Source organism: Castor canadensis, chromosome 14, assembly GCF_047511655.1.
Source record: "Castor canadensis chromosome 14, mCasCan1.hap1v2, whole genome shotgun sequence".
In the NCBI taxonomy this organism is placed as follows: domain Eukaryota; kingdom Metazoa; phylum Chordata; class Mammalia; order Rodentia; family Castoridae; genus Castor; species Castor canadensis.
The window spans coordinates 1684866-1691675 of NC_133399.1; positions in this window are offsets into that span (position 1 = coordinate 1684866).

Consider the following 6810-nt stretch of genomic DNA (forward strand, 5'->3'; position numbering starts at 1 on the left):
GCAGACTCTGGTCACAGTTACAGGAAACCTTGCAGAGCCTAGCTGGAGGTCTGTGACACTTTTGAGCTTGCAGAAAGCTGCTTGTGGCCCCAGAGTAGGAAATCCAAGGCATATTACAGACACATAGTAAATCCCAGAAAAACAGCCATGTTGGCTCCTACAATACAGGCAAATAAAAAAAGGGCAAATGAATGTTTTTACATGGAATATGCAAGCAAAAGAAATTAATGTGAACACTTTTTAAAAAAAATTTATATTTTTATTATTCGTATGTGCATACAATACTTGGGTCTTTTCTCCCCCCTGCCCCACCCCCTCCCTTACCACCCACCCCACCCCCACCCTCTCTCCCCCATGCCCTGGCTACCCGGTAGAAACTATTTTGCCCTTATCTCTAATTTTGTTGAAGAGAGTGTAAGCAATAATGTAGAAAAAATAATAATGTAGAAAAAGGTTTTATGTAGAAAAGTCTTTGCAGGAAGTCCTTCACCTGAGCAATCTTCTTGGCCCCGAACCTTGTAAATCATGAAGAAAAATGTACTAATTTTCTTTAAAATTTTCCCAATCTACAGTATTCTGCAATTAGCAGGAGAAAATATTCCAATACAAGCAGAGTATTATCTTTAGCTCTTTCCAGAAGCTATGAAGGAAAGACTTTTGGCCAGCATAAACATGGCTTGGTGTTTTAAGTTCTGGCTTTGTTTTGATGGAACATGGAGTTGAACTTGGGGCCTCATGCTTGCAAGTCAGGTGATCTACCACTGACTCACTGCACCAGCCCTGTTTTATGTTGGGTATTTTCGAGATACGGTCTTACCAACTATTTCCCCATGACTGACTTCAAACTACTATCCTCTGATCTCTGCCTCCTGAGTAGCTAATATTATAGACATGAGTCACCAGAGCCAGGCTAAATTCTGGCTTTAAAAAATGACCTGTCCTAAGAAGAGACTTATTTCTAAACTAAGAGAATTGGGTATCAACTTAGGGTAAGGGGTAGAGAAAGGAAGTTCATGAATATCCCGCATGTCTAAATAATAGGAAGCTTATATAAGAACCAAAACATGGAAGAAATAGTGGCTACATAAGATGGGTCTAGGGGCTCTGCTTAGACAGAAAGCCAAAAATAAGTGAAAGAAGTTGACCCTACTGCTGATAATGTTTGGATATTCAGGGGAAGTGGGATGCTGATGGCTAAAAAATTTGAAAAGCAGTCCAATCTTTTGGAAAAGAAAATTGATGTTGAAAATGACTTGTATGCTGATCTCCTCAAGTTTAGAATATTAGTTACTGGGTGCTGGGAGAGTATGAAGGAATATATTAACAAGCGTCCATGCTGTGATCATTCCATAAATGATGAAATTTTAAGGTTAAAATTGTTTTTGGCTCATAGTGATGGAGTCCCCATATTTGTCCAAATGGTTCTGTTAATTGTAGACAGGGGTCATGTAGCCTTCAGGAAGGAGAATATGTGAAAGAGCAAAACAATCCATATCATAGTAGAGACCAAAAGAGAGAAAATAGAGGAGGCTAGGTTCCAATGAACTCCTTTTAGGGCATATCTCCAAAGATCTAAAGACCTCCCACTTGTCCCAGCCTCTAAAAGGTTCCAACACCTTCCAGTAATGCCAAGCAAGGGACCAAATTCCTTGAACATTTCTGTGTGGGTAATTTGTGCCACCCATACGAGGGAAGAAGGAATGGAGAGTGGTTTTTCACTTGCTACTAAGTTATTGTCACAAGGAATATCAAGTTCTGCACAGGCATATTAGAGGTTCTGTTCTTGTTGAGGTTCTAACTGTGATTGCTTCTGGGTCTTAAGTTTGGCAGTATTGTTTTGGCATGCATAGAGTTCCTAAAGTCAGGCTATAATTTCTGTTTGTGAATAAAGTCTGTGATAGTCAGGCTTAGAGAGAGACTGACATAAGCAGTCCCCTGACACCAGTGCTTATGAATCAACAGCTGTTTTTTGTCACAAACTCCATTAGATCAGCCGTGGTGAGACCCCAGATTTAAATCCCTGTCTCAGCACAGGGTGGGTCCACTTGGAACTCCATTTCTGAATTCTTTCTGGCTCTCAATCTTGGAATTATGCTTTACCTTGTGAATGTGAGTTTTCATTGTGACCTTGGTGAATGTCTCAGCTAGTTCAGAGGTGGTTTTTTTGTTGTTTTTGTTTATGTAAGTCTTCCCTTTTGAGTCCTTTGTAGAGTGTTTGCTTGAAAGCACCACCTTCTCCTTAAACTGAATAATTCTAATCCTTTGTAGGCATGTTCTTTACTTTCTTGAGTGACAATGTGTAGTTGGAGAGGTAAGATGTGAAAAATCCTTGTCCATGAAGCCAAGTGTGTGACACCTAGTTCCTGATGTGTGACAAAACCAGATCCTTCTTCCCTTTTCAATGCTCTGGTATAGGCAGTGCTCTGTCTGTGAGATCAGGGTATGGACACTAAGTGTGGAATTGCCCAGTTTCCAAGTGGAAGAAGCAATGTCCACCTGAAAAGGCAGGAGCAAGTTCTGGTTAACTACAATGAATGGATTTGCACTGGGTTCAACCCTCAGCACCAAAGGGAAATACCCTCAACAAGTAGTATCAAACTGCCTATATCAATGCATGAAGATATTTATTTACCACATGTAAGTGGGAATCCTAAGTACATGAGACTAATAGAACATTTTAAAATAAAGTAATGAACAAAACTCCTAAGATCATATCAACAAATACAGAAAAATCATAAGATGAGAACAACTAGTGAAAGGAACTGAGAATGAGAAGGAACAAATAAAACTGTCTTTGGTCACTGATGATATCACTGCCTCCATAGAAAATCCCTCAAAAGAAACAAAACAGTCTCAGCCACAGTGAATGGTAGCCATCAGGCAGCAGGACCATTTACCAAGGAAAGCAAGAAAAGCCAACCAAAGGGGGTAATCAAGATCTGCACATCTTGAAAAGGTACAAACTCCTCTGGTCACCTGCAGATATGTGATTCTGGTGTCAATGCTGAGAACATGTAATCGAAAACTGAGGACAGCAAAGGCTCATTGCTAACTTAAATAAAGACTCAGAGAAACTGGAGCGGGCCTCTTAAGCAGATCAAGTGTCTTGAGAGAGCAAGGAAAGGAGCCAGGCCTGAAAGTCTTATGGGAATGATGATTCACTGCTAGAGGAATAGATTGGGGGCCCTTCGGTCTCTAGCCTGCTCCAAAAGAGGGGGCTTCAGGACCCAGATGACCTTATCCTGCTGAGGGATGAGGGGAAGGATGACTGAGGGTACTTAGTTACCAAACATCAAAACAAATTGTCAAATACGTCCAGTTTCCAGTCCAAAAAAAGAAGGAAATAGAAGGGAACAGTCTAATCAACACAAAAGAAACAATTTGAAATTAGAAATTTCCTTTGGGGGTGGGAGGGAAGGACAGGTGTTTGAATTCAGGTCTTAGGACTTGCAAAGCAAGCACTCTTCCATTTGAGACATGCTGCCAATCCAGTTTGCTCTTGTCATTTTGGAGATGCAGGCTGTAGAACTATTTGCTTAGTCTGGCCTCAAGCCAAGATCTTTCCTATCTCAGCCTCTCAAAGCAAGGATTGCAGGCCACTCATGCCAGGAAAAATCAGAACCTTTATCAGACTCAGAGAATAAATACCACTAGGCAACACCCTGTCCGTATGGGAGAACAACAGACAAGGACCCAGAGAGGCACAGCTCATTCCAGCAGAAACACATAAGCACAGCAAAGGCAGAGAAACCTAAAGTGTACGTGAGGAATTTCTGAGAATTGAAGAGTCTGATTTTCTGCCTTTACATAGGCATTTCCTTTATTGCTAGCTTATTGTGCAGTCTTTCCTTTGGTTCCAACGAGAATGAAGTAGATGAAATTGCCCATGCCAGAAGAGATACATACGTAAAGTGGGACTGTTTCTTGAGACTGTTCTCAGGGAAGAACAAATGCCTGAAGAAGTACCAGGGGTGGAATAAGAAAGAGCGCACTGCACTAATCTCTCAGTCACTAGGAGGACATTTTCAAAGTGACCACACAGGTTTACCTAGCTCATGGGCCAGGAAACTCCTCCCTGGGCTGAAGCTCAAGCCTTTGATGTAGGTCTAAGATTTCAGACTGTCCAGGGGAAATACCCTGCCCTGGATGATGACAATTAGCTCTCCTCCTTTATTCCAGTGAGGGGAACATGTCTTGTATTGCTGCAGATTCATTCTTTGTAATGTGTCATGGCTGACTTTTAACAGACATCTGACTTCATCCAGCACAGATGGTTCACACCTGTAATCCTAGTTGCTCCAAGGGAGAGATCAGGAATTGGGTTTGAGGTAAACCAGGAAAATAGTTTGCAAAACCCAATCTCAAAAATACCCAACACAAGGGGCTGGCAGAGTGACTCAGTGGTAAGGCCTCTGCCTAGCAAGCATGAAGCCCTGAGTTCAATGCCCAGTACCACAAACACAAAAAAGGGCTCGTGGAGTGGTTCAGGTAGTAGAGCCCCTGCAAGCAAGGGTGAGGCACTGAGTTCAAACTCCAGTCCTGCCAAAAAAAAAAAAAAACAAAAAAGTGTGATGGTCATACCTGTAATCCTAGATACTCAGGAAGCAGGCAGGGATGAGGAGGATGCCAACCTGGGCAAATAGTTCATGAGACCCTATCTCAAAAAAACCCATCACATAAAAGGGCTGGTGGAGTGGTTTAAGTGGCAGGCTCTGAGTTTAAACTCCAGTCCGCAAAAAAAAAAAGTGGCATCAAGGCGTTACTCTTATTTGATCTTTTCTGCCATGAATTCTTCTCAATGGTCCTAGGTCCCCTATGTCCAGGCCTTCAGATTCCTCTCACAGGATCCCAGGGTGTTCAGCCTCTCCAGGACATTCTGGATGACCTCTAGCTTTCATTGTTTCATCATGCCATCCAATGGAGTACCCTGGCCTTTCTTGCCACTGCTTGTAGCACTTTCCATGTGCATTGGTTTCTCTCTTCCACTAGTCAGAGCGTGGCTGAGGATGTGACCTTTTCCCAAGTAGCTAGGATGACAGGCATGAGCCACCAGTGCAAGGCCAACACTGTATAACTTTCTAAAGACCTTCTAGTTAGAAAAGGAAAGAACTGAAGGAAAGAAAAACTTTACTTTCTTCATTCCTATCTGTATTAACAGGCAAATGTCTGCTGAAACTGCTAATATAGACAATCCTAAGGTACCTGCCCCACCTAGAACAGCACATCATTATCTGCAAGTGATTTGAATTAGTTTTATAATGGTTTCAAGAACTCTAGGAAATCACTCACAAAAGTTGGAAAACAAGTGCATGATATCCTAACTGAGAGAAAATAGAATTGTATTAAATGTCAGAAGAAATGTCCAAATAAAATGAGCATGCAGAAAAAGATGGGAAGCATATACATAATTCCAAATACAGAAAGTGGGAGGGTGCCAATGGCTCACACCTGCAATCCTAGCAATTCAGGAGGATCACAGTTTGAAGCCAGCAAGTAGTTCTGGCTATCTAAAAAATACCCAACACAAAAAAGGGGTGGAGGAGCTCATGTGGTAGATTACCTGCCGAGCAACGCATGAGGCCTTGAATTCAAAGCCCAGTTCCACTAAGGAAAAAAAAATCAGGGCGTGTAGGTATGAATAAAGACCAGGCAGGCCTGAGTTGTGTAGAAGAATGCTTTACTAAAAGTGGACTAAAGGACCATGTGAGATGCTTAGAGTTCACTCCAGCCCTCCTTGTCCACTTTTCCCTGTATAATGCTAGACTTGCACAATGGGCCAGCCAGAGTCCTTGTGAACCAATTGGCAGAACAGACAGGGATGATACGACAGTTACTACACACATTATATGCACTGCCCGTGAGGTGCCCATCAGTCAGTTAAAGGCTTTGAAGAGTTTCTCATCGCAAAACTCCATTTGATAGTGTATACAACACTTCCCCAGCCTACATGGGATCTTTTCACTCAACTATTTAATCATAATTTTGAGCTTGAAGCATGGTCTGTAAAATATTGTAAGAAACTTTCTTTTTCAGGGAGGTGGGACTGTGGCTTAAACTCAGGGCTTTATGCCAGTAAAGCAAGCACTGTACCTTTTGAGCCACACATCCTGCATGAACCTTTTCTTTTACATAAGCAAACTAAGTGAGCCAGAGGATAGGATTCTACCTTGGGCTTGGACCCCAACCCAATAAATGGAGCCTGACAGGGCCAAGGGCTTTTGTGTCCTCTCACAGAAGAGCCTTGGGTAGGTGGAAACCTCCATCTGCTGTGGATGTACTTCTGGCTCAGGTCATAGATTTCAGATTAATCACTAACACTGAGTTTCAATGTATCCCAGAGGTCAGATGTTGGAAACTCCATTTGTAATGTAACCCACTGAGAAGTGGAACTTCTAAAAATGTGATGAGCCCAGGTGCCAGTGTCTCACCCCTGTGATCCTAGCAACTCAGGAGTCAAGGTTTGAAGCCATCTGGGCAAACAGTTCATGAGACCCAATCTCAAAAAAAATTTCCTTCACAATAAAAGGGCTGGTAGGGTGGAGCAAGGTGCAGGCCAAGTTCAATGGTTCAGTGCAGTACCACTAGTCAATGGAATAAGAATATTAACATGGGATTGGGTGAATTGCCACTACAGCATTCCATATTCAAGTAGTTATATGAGAAATTCAACACTTCATTATACAGTATTTGCATATTCAAGGTAAGCTTAGCTCAGCTTTAACATTTAGTACTTATGTGTATTAAGTGCATTGTTGACTAATGGTATTTTCATCTAAACCATGGGTTTAGATGAAACCCATGGGTTTCATC